At 40.0% G+C, this 14467-nt stretch overlaps 1 long non-coding RNA gene across 2 annotated transcripts in view; it reads right to left on the reverse strand.

The window, feature by feature from the left end:
- The window catches only part of LOC105199306, a 203027-nt gene that overhangs the window by 175945 nt on the left and 12615 nt on the right, over positions 1–14467 (reverse strand). For both annotated transcript variants that reach the window (XR_005576631.1, XR_005576630.1), the window contains exon 6: positions 3180–3253. This is a non-coding gene — a long non-coding RNA (uncharacterized LOC105199306). The remainder of the gene's footprint in view (positions 1–3179; positions 3254–14467) is intronic.

Genomic DNA, 14467 nt, shown 5'->3' on the forward strand with positions numbered 1-14467 from the left:
ATACTTAATCTTTATACGTGGCCTATAAATTGAAGATAAAATTATGTTATACGAACTTAGAGAAACGATAAATTTTGCTAACGGTTATAACGCAAAAAAATTGTTAGAACGCGCAATAAGGCAGAAATGTACATCTTTTATCGTCGCTCGTAAAGGCAAGATCGAATGAAATGGTCCCGAAGTAACAAGGCATTTTCCTCTCCTGGCGAAAAGAACGGTAGCACAAATGCAGATATTTCCTAAAGTGCGATCGCGATGCGGCATTCGCCGTTCGATCGTATGGAGGCGAGAATCCGTCTTCTGAGAAGCAGCAACTGCTATTTCTCCGCTAGGAAGCTACGAGCCAAAGAGGAAGAAAGACAGCAGTGCGAGACGAAGAAGAAAGAGAGAGAGAGAGAGAAAGAGAGAGAGGGAAACTGAGGGAGAAAGAGGAGGCTGGTGGCGAGCAAATGGAAGTCGGTGAATCACGAAACAAGCGGTATGTAAATCCGCGTAACGGGGCCGTTTATTCGTCCCATAAAAAGGCCAATAAAATCTTCTTTCGCAGTGGAAGATATACTCCCGGGCCCTCCTCTATGCCCACCCCGCACTTCCGTTTGCCACCCCTCGACTTCTTCCTACCCCCGGAAAAATGACAGAGAATAAATCGTCGTTGGGATAAAGAATGCGAGACCTGGCCGGAGGGATGGAGAAAAGGAGGAGGACGTCGGCCGGCGTTCGCGCGCTCTCCGCTTTCCAGTTATTCGCCCTCCAGACGACGGATTTTCAGAAGCCGAGAGAAATCGTTCTACATATTGCCCGGAATTGATCTCGCGTCTTCCTCGCCCACGCGCACACAAACGGGAATTCTTTTTTTATCGGGGTAGCGAGCTCTGCGCGCGATACACCCCACTCGCCGTGATTTCCATGTCGGCGAAAGAGGGTGACGAATGCGACGAGTGATTGTGGAAATTTTTGTGAAAGGTGGAAAAATGGAAGGCGCTTCTTTAATTAGACATCTCGACTCAACTCTGGTGATTTATCGTGATTACCGATCGAGATTTATGTGTCGAGATATATTTAGATACGACCCAAGGCTCTCGAGTTAAACTTTCAGTTTTGCGTCTAATTACGGAGCGTTATCAAAAGCAATAAAAAGCAGTTACACTACATACTGATATCAGTAAGTAGATCAATTAAGATTCTATAAACTACATAAAAATATAAGACCAAAATTTACTCCACAATCAAATCATACTATGTGCTCCATTAGTGATAAGTGACGACTATAAATTACATGCGACTTTATAAATGTTTGTGATACTCTTATAAATATTCTATTTAATTATTTAATTTTTTCTCGTAATCTTCCATTTTCCATACGGTTCATCTCGCTGTATATAACAATTTGCAACAATTCTCGAAGATACAGTGGCGATTTTCCCGCGATAAATGGACGTGAAAGGCGGCGGGGAACGAGTGGATAATCCAACGGGTACCGCGTTTACACTGTAAACAACGTCTTGGTGTTGGGAAAATATTATTGTAACGGGGGTTGGCGGCTCCGTCTGAATCCTCGTGAAAGCGATACAGGCAGTTTATATCCGAGCCAGGTGCCAACTTTCGGAGATAATGCTCAAGGCAATGAAGAAAGAAAATATAACGGGTGGCAGACAGCAGCGCGCGACTACCAACTGCACAACCGACAACGTAATTACTACAAGTTGCTACATCCACGTATTTGTGTTGCGGTAAAACCATTTTGCTGTTACATAACGTTAGAGCCAGCGCGATGATTAAAAGCACGTGTAATAATTTATAAACCGCGCAATTAACTATCTTTATTATCTTTTCTTAACTCGTTTCTATACCGAGTAAGATTCGAGCGAGTGATTCATCATTCGAGGAGCGAGAATATAATTAGTGTTCCTATTTTGTCTTCGTTTACTGCGAACGAGAGAAAATCGATTTCGACGGTATGGTAAGTGGCAGCACGTGCTGTCGCTAACTGAAAGCAGATCCTCACCAGATTTTTCTAAGATATAAATCTCATTTCATCGGCGATATGTCCTCTGGCGCTTTTGACTCCATTTTCTCTGGCCTTTAAAATGTACTTTGCTTTCGCGATCATTTATATCGTCTCTTCCTTCCTTAATTATTACGTTAGAAATAATTAGAAATAATTTTTAACAGTGTACCTATTTTAATAATTATCTAAATACGTATGACCTCAATCTCCTATTACTTCACACGAAAAAAAATATACAATCGACTTAAAAGTTGATAAATGAGAATTTTCAAAAATTTTATAAAAATTTCAAAAATAATACAGTATTCATATTTTTATATAAATAATTCTGCTATTAACCCCCCTGTTATTACTGGAACTTAATCAAAATGTATTATATCATAATAATTCGCGAAAAAAAAATAAATAAATACGACCTGCGCGCGCAGAGCAATTAATAAATCTTATGGTCGCTGATGCGACAAATCCCCGCCAATTTCTTACGCGTGTTACCGTCAGATAATAATGCAAGCTCGGAGCGAGATACGAAAGCCACTTTTCGTTCGGGTATGTTCGGGTGCGAAGGATGCTGCGAGCGCGCGGAGAAGGAAGCTGCCCCTATCTTATTCTCTCGCTCTTGCTCCCCGCCCCTCCTCGCTCCTCGTCGAAAAACTGCTCGGGGCGTGCTAACGAAACCATCGTAAGCAGGCACTTCGACAAATTCATAAAGTACAGTTCATAAAACGTGTACTTAAGGCGCGACGGGGTGCGGACGGAGGGACGCGGAGCTCGTAACTCCGGCGTAACCGACCGGCGTGTTAAGTTGAGCGGATAAAACGATGGCGCGTGCAGCGCGCGAATTCTCTCAACGGCGTTCTCGAGACGTGGGCGTGGTCGGGGTGCAATCATCGGTATATTTTCGTCAAAGTGGAAGAGAGGAGATTCCGACCTCCGGGGAACGCTCGTTATTAAAATTAAGTTGACTCTGAGAATCCGTTCTCAGAATTAACGCTGATTGAAAGTAGGCTCAGGACTCGTCCTTTCCTTGACCAGAGTCGCGACAAAATGTTACGTATAATCACCTTTCCGAGCATCTCGCCCGCAGTAAACGAACACGATCGCAAAACCATCGCGAGATCGTTCGTGCAGTTTCCTGCTTCAACGGTGCGGTAATAATCGCAATAATTCCTACCTTTGAGTCCGCGGAGTCTCCTCCTTTTTCTCCTCCTCCTCCTGTCATGCTCCGTGTTGGACGCCCCGAAGATTCTGAAACAACGGACACATTCATTGTTAGAAAACAAAGGCGTGATTCATTAATCGCGCGTACAGCAAACGGCACGCGAACATAATGACGGACAATGGAGCGCGCATGCAACTCGCGCGCACGCCTCGTCGGAGTCGATCGCGCGTCGTTGCAAAAATTCGCGGATGTGCAACCTCCGCGTAACAGGATCCACGACGCGTGCACGAGGTGCATTGTGCGCGGAGTTTGTTTCTGGGAACTTCGAGTAACAAAGTAACAATAATCATCCATAGGAAACTGTGATTCTTTCTCTCTCTCTCCCTTCTGTGTCTCTCTCTCTCCTTTCCTTGCGGAGGAACGATATTAATTACCGTTCGCCTTTCTCACAGTCGGAAGAGGCCCCGGCAATATTCGTCACCGGCGCGGCGCGCACCGGGGCCCCGGTGCCCCCGGGGGCCCAAAAACATTTATACGGCACTCTCGCCACCAGGGCATAAGCGAGAGAGATCGAGAATGTGTTAAAACGCATTCTAATGCGTGAATGCGTGCGTGCTGGTCCGCGTGAGCGTGTGCACGATGCTTTAACAAGGGTCTGACAGGCTCGTTGCCGTTGTTATTTATCGGTTATGTCGGCGCATCTCCCATCTCGACGAGAGAAGCCTCCGCTATCCTCTCCTCCTGCCTCCCCGTGTCTTCTCCGTCTTTCTCCCCTGCGCTCTGCAGAGCACCCCGATTCGCTCTTTCTCTCCCTCCCTCTCTTCCGCTGCACTCACCCCTCGCGCCGACTCGCGCGTGTAAAAGTCGTACGATCGTGTGCGCATACCGCAACAGCGTAGTCGTCGAGCGAGCCTCTACGCGAGAATCGGCTCCGTCGATGGTGGTTAACACGGGATGAGCAATGAGAACATAATTGGTCCTACCGTAAAGATTTTACGCCACGAATATCTGTATTTGCACTCGGGCAAATTGAAGTTGCGCGGCAAGCGATTTCATCGAACGTTGATAATAGTCTCTTTTTACAAAAAAACAGTTATTATAGATGTACGATGTTGGACTGTGTATTGTATCGTATTTGCATAGCACGCGTACAAGTTCACGTCTTCTCAAATTTTTTCCTGAAGAAAGAATTAATTTGTATTTGCTCAAAAAAATCCACATGCACATTACGGCTGAGGACTCTTTGCTCTTTATCCTCCGTTTTATAAACATTTAATAAATAAATGTAATTTAAAAGGTTTTATAATATTCGAGATTTAATCTTAAGATTGAGACGATCATTTCTTAAATGCAATGTATATTCGAGAAAACTGAAACGGATTCACGTCGTTCCCTCGCACCGTTACGCCACTGGCAACCATAACGTGGCTTATGGAGACGACGATGGTGGACGAAGCGCGTTTCTGCGGTAGATCGTTGTACATCATGACGTTAGAGCGCGGATGGATAGAGTAGGGTGGTTGGGGAGAAAATGGGGACAAACTGTTAGCCACAAGCGCGTGTTAAAAACATAACCACTTACTTGAATGGGGTTAGAGTTTATTTATCGTGTGTTCCCGCCTTCGCGCCCCAACCCCCGGAGTTAATTCGCTCGGTATATAGCTGCACGTCCGGGGAAGCTGAGATTATCGTGGAAAAGCCGCCGCGACGATCGTCAAAACGTTCTCTCCCGCCCACTGAGTGATTTCGGCACTTAGTAGCGGCAACGATATTGGAGAATGACGGAATTATGACTTCCAGTTGGTCTCACGGACGGCATCACGCTAATTTCGAAACGGCTCGGCGAGATAGATATGCCTGGTTTATTTTGGGAAGTTATTTATAAGAGTAACAGTTTTCTAGTTATCAGATAATCTTCGGATACATCTTTTATAAAATAATTTTGATATAATATTATGACTTTATGGAAATCAAAATTTATAATCGAGAAAGAAAAGAAAGAGAAGAAAAAGTTTAACTTACGATTTATATCTCTCATATATCTTCCAATTTTAAATTAAAGAATTAATTATTCGGAGAAGTGAATTAGATCCATAATCTATAAAAAAAATGTTAATGATACTTAATTCCTATTTACGAATCTCATAAATTTTTGCTGTATTTAATCTGTTTTTTCTCTGAACTTTACAAACTTTCGAAATATACTAAAAAAAAATTGTTTTTATATTTAAGCAGATATATTTAATATCATTTTCTTGATTGAAAAAAAATATTTGAAATTTAAAAATAAATTATTTTATACTAGCTAATATTTATTAAAATCAAGAAAATGATGTTAAAATAAATATTTTTCATTAAACATAAAAAACATGAAAAAATTAAACACAATAAAAGTTTTTTTTCAGTGTAATAATACACTGAAATAATTTGTAATAAAATCACATCGAAGGGTTAAATATTTCTCGTAAATAAAGTTTAAATTTTCTGCACAATTCGGCAACAACCATCGTCGAATCGCCGCAGCGTAAAAGGACGAAAAAACGCGGTTAACGCCGGCTGGACGGATTTATCAGGGGTGTATCCCGCGGGAGATGTCCCGACAGCACGTTGACCGAGCGCTCCCGCGGGAACGCGGCCGCTCATACATGCGAATTGGGAAAATTTTCACGCTGGAAGCGCGGATTGTAACAACAGCAATCGCCGACCGTGGCCGTGGGAGGAGGAGGCTCGTTACGGTTTTAATCGTTTCATCAAGTTGTTGTTATCGCGCCGAATGGCCGGCCATTTTATGGATGATCGGCCGGCGGTGGAGAGCAACTTGTTTTGTCCCCAGTGCGTTTTCAGGCCGATTCGCTCGTGGAATATGCTCGGCGATATTCCACGAGGGAAAGTTGAACAGTGAATGGAACAGTGGAGACGCTACGAAGATACGTAGATACGTAATTGTAGTGGACATTTTTAACGATCGGGAGTTCGATATTTTTACGTCAAAACTGGAATTAAATGCATTAAGTGTTTCTCTGAGAGGACTTCTGATAAAATTGAAATTAATTAACGTAAGTTAACAGTAGTTTCACGACATAACATTGTGTTTCTCTAAATTTTATCTTACCTATAAAGATAAGCAAAGGTGTTTAAAAATTCGTAAGAAACGGAGAAAATGTAGAGAATGCCGGCTCGAGGAAATAGATCTAGGATTAAGGATCCGTTATTCGGTCCCGTGCGTATAGATCGCTCAACAATCGTGGTTAATGCATCTGCGATGCGTCGTTAATACGAGCCTGCATAGTCCTAGAAACTTAACGAGGTCGTAAATCGCGTGGGGCGTCCTTTTTTCCGGGAAAGATCGTGAATCTGCGCGCGGAGCTGGCCGGCCATGGTCGACATTCGATCTGTTTTCGAATTAGACGGGGAGGTAGTCGCTCGTAAAGCTGGTGGTACGCGCACGAGTACAACCGAGGTAGATCCTATCTCGTAGAATTATGTCTTTATTAGGCGGAATCTCTGTCCGATGACCATAACGGTTTCCCGAGTTGCGGAGTTAACCGCAGGTGTCTCTCGACGGAACGAAAGCGAGAGGGATGTCGGAGGAAATCCAGAAAAAAATGGCAGCACATGGATGGAAAAGCGGGTGTGAATCTCGGTTTTAATCTCTATGATCTTCCATCTGAATCTTTTTAATTTATTGCGAGACTCGCTTGTTCTATAATACCGTTATCAGTTGAGGAAGAAAAATGTGGCACTCAGCTATTTTGTATTTGCAATTCAATTAATATAAAAAAATAGAAGCCTATTAAACAGCATTAATATTAATGATAATATTACAAACAATATTTTATTCATTCCCCTGAAAACGAATTTTTTATTTTTAAAAATGTCTGATACATTTTACATATGTAGAACTTTTTTATATACAGTTTACATGTATGGAAGAGAATTTTATTTATTAATTTTAGTATTTTAGAAATCTTATTCACGCGCAAAATTAATTTTCTCAATATTCGCGAATTTTTTATTGCGTCAAATTTTCAAGTCAATTAATTTTATTGGATCATCCGTAATCGACAAATACGACAATCGTATAATCGCGGCTGTCACCGCAGTGTGGCATTAATATTTTCGAAGAGCGTGAAGATTTTACGCGTCGTATGCGATTTGAATTAAGCCGATGCAGATCGCGGTTGCTCAATCCTCCATTGACGGCTGGAGCTACGAACGAACGAGGTAGAGTGAGATCTCCATGGCGTTATTGATAAAGGATAACTAATCGATAATCGTGTTGTACATCGCCGCCAATACATACAGTTGGCAGCAATATCTATCTTGCAACAGTTTTTTGCGAGGCGCTCAACAGAATAAAATAGGTTCGTTTTGTTGGATTAAACGGTTCGCGATCTCCGCATGGCTCAATTTATACGAGTATTGCGTGGCTTGTATCCGTCAAGAATTGAGAAACGAGTTAATGGCGAGAAGATCTCGTAATAGATATTATTGCTTCCAAAAGAAGAATTAGATACATCGATACCAGGTGTATTCAAAATTGTTCGTGAGATCGAAATCTCTGATGCAACGCACAGGTATGTTGGAGAGGGATTTGCTATGACGAGGCCCTTCAGACAAATAAAGACGCCGATGAAATTGGGCAGATTTCTGTGGAATCAGATATATATCTTCATTACAGTTACTTCTCTCTAGATCTCCACAAGTGATCGGAGGAGAATAAAATCTCTTTCAGATTATATTCACGATTGTCGATCGTTTTTAACAGATCACGGTAGCTGATCGTAAATCTGTCGTCTTTCACACAGGTACCGTTATTCCTTCGTGCGTCGTTTTAGTCAGGTGTCTTCTCGTCAAAGACCCATTTTTTTTTATTCCCGTTGGAAAGAGGAGAAAGAAATATAGCAGTATCCCGGGAAAACAACGTGAGATCAGTGAGCGATAATCAGTAAAATTAAGGGAGATACCACATTTGTCACCTATATACGGCCAGCTCTTACCATATCTCCGGACGATCTACAGCGAGAGTTGTGACACTAAAATCTAATCGCCTTCACGCTTCGATGTCGCGCGTCCAATAATCAAATTAAATTCCCATTCAGCTAGGAATGTCTAGTAAACTCGTCGATATAATTAAACTCTACATACCATAATAACAATAATGACGCGGTTATACGAGTTTGACGTAACGTTACATATTTCGTGTATCAATTATTTATAGCTTATAACGACTAATTCACATATATTTCATCAAAAAATATAAATTTATAATAAAATATAAATCGGAATGATGCGGCTATTTGTTTCTACAAGACGAAATAAATATTTGAACTTCACGACATATTCAAAAACGCTTCGTAATGTCCTGATCTCGAATAGTTGCGGTCAATTAAACTACAAATGCTTCGAACCAGAACAAATTTATAAATTGACCAAAAAGGTGCTTCGAAGCATTTGTAACGGCAACTTAAACGCATCCTAACTCCGAACTTTGAGAAGATTTCGAACAAAGAGAGGGTATTTTGAATAGCGATCACAACAGGCCAAAAATTTTTTTTCATTGTGTATTTTCATTCTTCGACTTTTCTCGTACATTTGTTTCTTTACAGAATCTATATCACGGTATTTATATGTATGACCCGAGACCTGGGATAAAAGGAATCAAAAGTGCCTTTTAAAATCCTGTATCTTTTATTGTATTTTTGACATCCGCCTACTTTAGAACAGGAATTAGTAAAACGTTGAAATTTGGTACGAATACCCACCCATTATGTTTGACAATACTCAACTTTATAACTCGTGACTCATTGTTGGAAGAGCATTTTGTTCTTTAGCACCTTGGAATAAAATTTTGCATTTTACACTCGCTACAAAAATAAAATAAAAAAAAAAAACATCAGTGATTATCTAGTGATTATCTAGTGATCTAAAGGCAGCCTCATTCCTTCAGAGCACAATAGAAAGATAACATCAGTGCTTTATTCAAATTTCCACACAGCAATAACACTCGATACATCGTAAATAATATCACATCTTAATCGAAAATGAAATATAAATTAAATACTTGTTATCTATGTCAGAATAAATGTTAAAGAATTTGTATGACAATATTCCATCGATATTTCTCTTGAATAACGCGATGCTCTTTTGCTATTCTTCCTTCGTACTTTACTTATTATTCAGCGCGCTCATCTATTTCCCGCAGGCAATTGGACACCCGCGAGCAGTGTCCATTTGCCGATTCCTGCTTTAGAATATTATAGCTTATGATTATATCAATATAAGCAATGTACCTGCTTTTAAAAGGAAACAGTACAAGACTCATCAATCTCCAAACGACAATATTATTTCAGCCCTCTGTAATAAAATTATTTTAGCTTTTAAATTTTTAAACCGATCGCATTTCATGCGTGATAACGTTAATATCACAGATATTGGTGCTTATTAGCATTTATTAGCGATGTTTATAAAGACGCGCAGAAATATTCGAGAAAGTGGCTCGGTAATTAAGACAATTAATATCTTGTTTACCCAAGCGACCGCGGTGTTGACAACTTAATAGTAATTAGCCGGGCGTTCTCATTTGAGAGGCCCGTACTGTAAATATATGTGCACTGGTCTCTTCGCGCGCGCGCACGAGGCCGCTTATATTTTACAGCCGATGCGCAATTTACATACTACAGAGTAATGCGAGTTATGCAAATTTTAATCGGCATAATATACATGCCCCGGCACCTGCGTGCCGAGCACGCACGTTACCTTCCTTCGAAACGGCTTCCTTGCCCTACGCCATTGGCAGCGGAGCAATCGAAATGCCATTAGTACCCGATGGCATTAAATGAGCGTGTTCTCCAAGCGGGTAGCCGTCTCGTCCGCGCGCGCGGCGACTTCCACAAAAATTAACTGCTCGCGTTGCTCCGATTTGAAATTCATTAATTTTCCTTCGGAGACCGCGAAGATGCATGTGCGCGCTGCAAACTGCAGAACGATCACCCGCGGTGTCCGCGCGCCATTAACGAGCGGCTCGCCTCGCATCGGAATCGAATTACGCCTTTCCTATGATCAAGCGTAAATTTATCACGTTACGGCTATCTGCGATTAATAAATTAATTAATAAGCCAAGATATTAACTTATTGCATCATAAAATGACCAATTTGGGAAAGAAACAACACTTTGCGTGTGTGGAACAGGATTCTGAGAAAGTGCATTTAAAGATATCATTTAAAGAGATAAGATCTTTAATTCAATGAAATCTCCTCTATAAATATACGCGCTAATTAATTATATGTGTGTAATTATGCACGGGGACGGACATTTCAGGACATATACTGGTGGGCATTCTCGTTATCGGATATCTATGTGATTGGCGCGATAAGAGCCACCGAGAGTCCAATATTCTCGCGCTACTCGCGGAGCGAGATCTCGCCGGTGACCTAATCGACTTATATCTAAATTAATGTAAATCGTCATTTTGTCAGCGAATACAATCTGTAACGGCCAAACAACGCGCAGGAGAGAGAAAGAAAGAGAGAGAGAGTGTGTGTGTGTGTGTGTGGATCGTAAAGTCGCGATGTTTCTTAATAGGGAAGCAGATAAGATCACCCTTCCCCCACGACATCTCGCCCAACGGATTCATGCGTGACGCTGAATGGGCGTATTTTTTCCTAGGACATTACTTTTTTTTCTCCAAACTATAAATCGAGCGATAATGCCGATAACGTCACCGAATTGAAGGCACGCACTCCCCATTACAATCAAAGGACAATTATGCTAGTCGACGATTTGTCAATTTGCTCGTGCCTGCACTGAGAGAAGTATAGACCAAACGTTTAGTTCAAATAACAATCAAATAAATTTTACAGTTATAATTACTAAATATGTAATTATTTTGACCAAACAATCTTCTAGTCTTGACCAAGCAAGTGTATTGATACAATTTATAACCAAATGGTTCGTTAAAAATAACAAAGTTTTGGCACTGATAACTACAAATTTCATTTGATCACTGTTTAACTAAACATTTGGTCCCTCTCGCCAAATATTTTCCTCAGCGTAAAACGAAACTCTACTCTAACAAGAAAAGTCCAACGCGTAGTAAAAATTTTCGTAGATTCATCGCGACTACGTGAAAACGTGGATAATATTCATCGTTTGAAAACTAACACATTACGATTTTCGAGTAGGGTCTAGCTATTAAAATTCGCAGCAAGTCCCAAGTTTTACGTCGTAAATTTTTGCGTAATAAAAATTGGAAATGTGGCGTGAAACGATCAATATAAATTAACTCCAATATCCTGGTCGCACGACCAGTTTCTTTGATGTATACTGCACGAGCCGCTACTTCACAAAGTATATTAATGTTAGTGAGAAATCGTATGATTAAATATAATCTTAAAGTAAGATTGTCTAATCCAGTTTAAGAGAGTGTAAAGAAAACGGGGCTTTAGAAGTAGGAAGTATCGGTATGATTCTCTTACAAATCGCGTGTAAGAAGCTAATAGCCGTTTCATGACGAATCGGTGGGGCGACGCGAGCAAAGTGGTCGCGCCACTTCAAATACACCCGGCGTGTAATTCATTCTGTATAAATAAACAGGAATATTTTACATAATTGCGCGAGAAACTCGTTATCGCGGCCCGATAATGATAGCCCCGCGCTAGTCGCCATAATTTAGAACGCTAATAATTAGATCGATAATTACTAAACGTGGCTCGCCCAAAAGCAAGATTTACCGGCGCTCCCGAACGATCTGTCGGCACGACCAAAAAATGCATTTTAATATATCGTAACGACGTATCGATTAGCATGGCCGAGGGGGGAACGCGCGGGAAAAATAGCGAGATCCGCCCTGCAACCTGGAATTAGATGCATTTAATCGCCGCTCGTTAATTACGGAAACCTTACTACTACCTTGAGCGTGATGTTTCGCTAAGTTTCATAATTCGCGTATATATCATACCAGCGAGCAATTTTCGATTAATTCCAGCCAAACGCAATGAACTTTGTTTATCGTAAAGCGATCGCGCCCCATGTCTGTGCAGAATATTTTCTACGCTTCCGTTAAAAAAAAAAAAAAATATATATATATATATATACGAATTTTCGTTATTATTTGATTGTGTGCTCAAACATGTTGTTAATCGAGAAGCGCGTGTATCATCTCGATGATAACTTTCTCTTCCTATCAACAAATTAAACGGGGCACGCAGTCGCGATTTAATGTCGTATTATCGCGCCGTATCATCACCGTATTAGGGCTTGATAAATTAATCGGCCAAACGAGAATAGGTTAATAGAATCCCGTCACGGTGTTGCCCGCAGCGGGCATCCGCACCTCTTTCCCGTGGCGCGTAGCACACGTTGTTATTATTATTCATAAACCGGTCTATTCTCACCCTAATCGAAATCAGGACGCGCCATTAAATTCCGGAGGCCGCGCCCTTTAATCGTCGCCCGACAGCGTTACGGGCGCGATTTGTCATCCACGAAATTGAGTCGCATCTGCAGAGAGGTGCGCGCGTCCGGGATGCTGCGCTTCCGACGACTCACATGCACGCCAACACACACCCGGTGCGCGGTGTGTGAAAGCTTGCGCGCACGTTGAAATCCATGAAACGTTACTACGGGGTTGCATACGGATTCACGACTCTAATACCAGCGCAGGATCCTCGAGGGCGATATAATGCTCACCGTCGAGTACATACGGGCCACGGACCATTAATATATGGCTGCTGGGGCCATTGTTGCGAATTAGGTGCCATTGAACGACGCATTGTCGGTGACGCCGGGGGGTCTGACGGAGGATGCAACGTGCCCCGCGTACTACCAACCGCGTTTTGATAGACCCCGTAAGTGGACGATCCCCATCCCCCTTTTCCCAAACGCGCACGAGTCTCTTTATGTCTCTTTGTCTGATACACTTCTCCGCCGTTACGAATAAACTTTAGAATGACTGAGAGATTAATTGAGCTGAAAAATTCTTGAAGCACTTGGTCGAAAAGATTTATATCTCAGTAAGCATATTTTTAACTTTTCTCGGTTGAAAGTCCGATAGAAAATATAGAATTTAATGTAAATAATATAATGATGCATAATATATAAAAAATATAATAAATATATAAGATATATACAACACGGTATATTATATATTTTACATGTTACATCTTTTATATATTTCATAAAAAATTATTTTTATATACATTTATATATCATATTTTATAAAAAATCTAATGTTCAATTTTATAAAATATAAAATCCATACCGTAGTAAATAATATTAACTTTAAAGAACCTATATTTTATACAATATATACAATAAAATGTGTTTTATAATTTATATGTTTATATGGTTATATTTATATATTTTTTTATTAATCGCAGTTATAATAAAAATATTTTATATGTTTGATATAAAATATATAATGAAAAAAATTCTAATTTTTCTATAGAAATATTTACTGTTCTGAATGGTGTATAAATTTAGGAATGTTTGTTTAACTTGTTAGTAAACTTTAATTTTAGAATTTATGGCTCTCGCACTGACATCTTTGATGTAAATATTCATTTTCTTCGATGAAAGCGTTCAGTATTTTCTACTCCGAAGATGCGAGTGCACCCGCGGTAGCAAAACTAGGAAACTGCAAAGCGTTGTATCGTGTATATTCGAGAACTCTTTGATATATACTTTGATTTCTACTATAGCAGAATAATCGGCAGAGCACAACGGTGCATCGATTGGAATTTACCAGAGTTATGCCGTAAATTTCAAAATTATGTCTACACAGATTATTTACGTATTATTTATACTTTTTCATGTAGACAATACGAGAAATAAAAATTAAAAATTAAATTTGATAACTCCAAAAAAAGTAATTAAGCTGTAAAATTATTAATACAACTAACTTTAGAACTGACAAAGTAAAAATAAAAAAAAAACAAAATCTAATTTTTATTTTTTCTGGTAAAATCTAAATCTTAGACAAAAATAAAAAACAACGTGGATATATAGTTGTGACTTAGCTACTTGATAAACAATGACAAGTAAATTTATTTTAAAATATATTTATAGAAAAATGTTACATCCGTAAACAACTTGCTTGCTGCTAAGTTAATTTACTCACCAGTTGTTACTGTTGCTGCTGCATTCCCTTTCTAATTGATTTTGAAAATATAAACTATAAATACGTATTAAAGAAATTATTAGAATAGCAAAATGGACATATTTAATAAGAATAGTTTTGCTAATTCCGAATATAGCCATAATTACATCATAATTCTTTTTATGTATAAATGTTACATTT

The sequence above is a fragment of the Solenopsis invicta genome, chromosome 16 (genome assembly GCF_016802725.1).
Source record: "Solenopsis invicta isolate M01_SB chromosome 16, UNIL_Sinv_3.0, whole genome shotgun sequence".
NCBI lineage: Eukaryota > Metazoa > Arthropoda > Insecta > Hymenoptera > Formicidae > Solenopsis > Solenopsis invicta.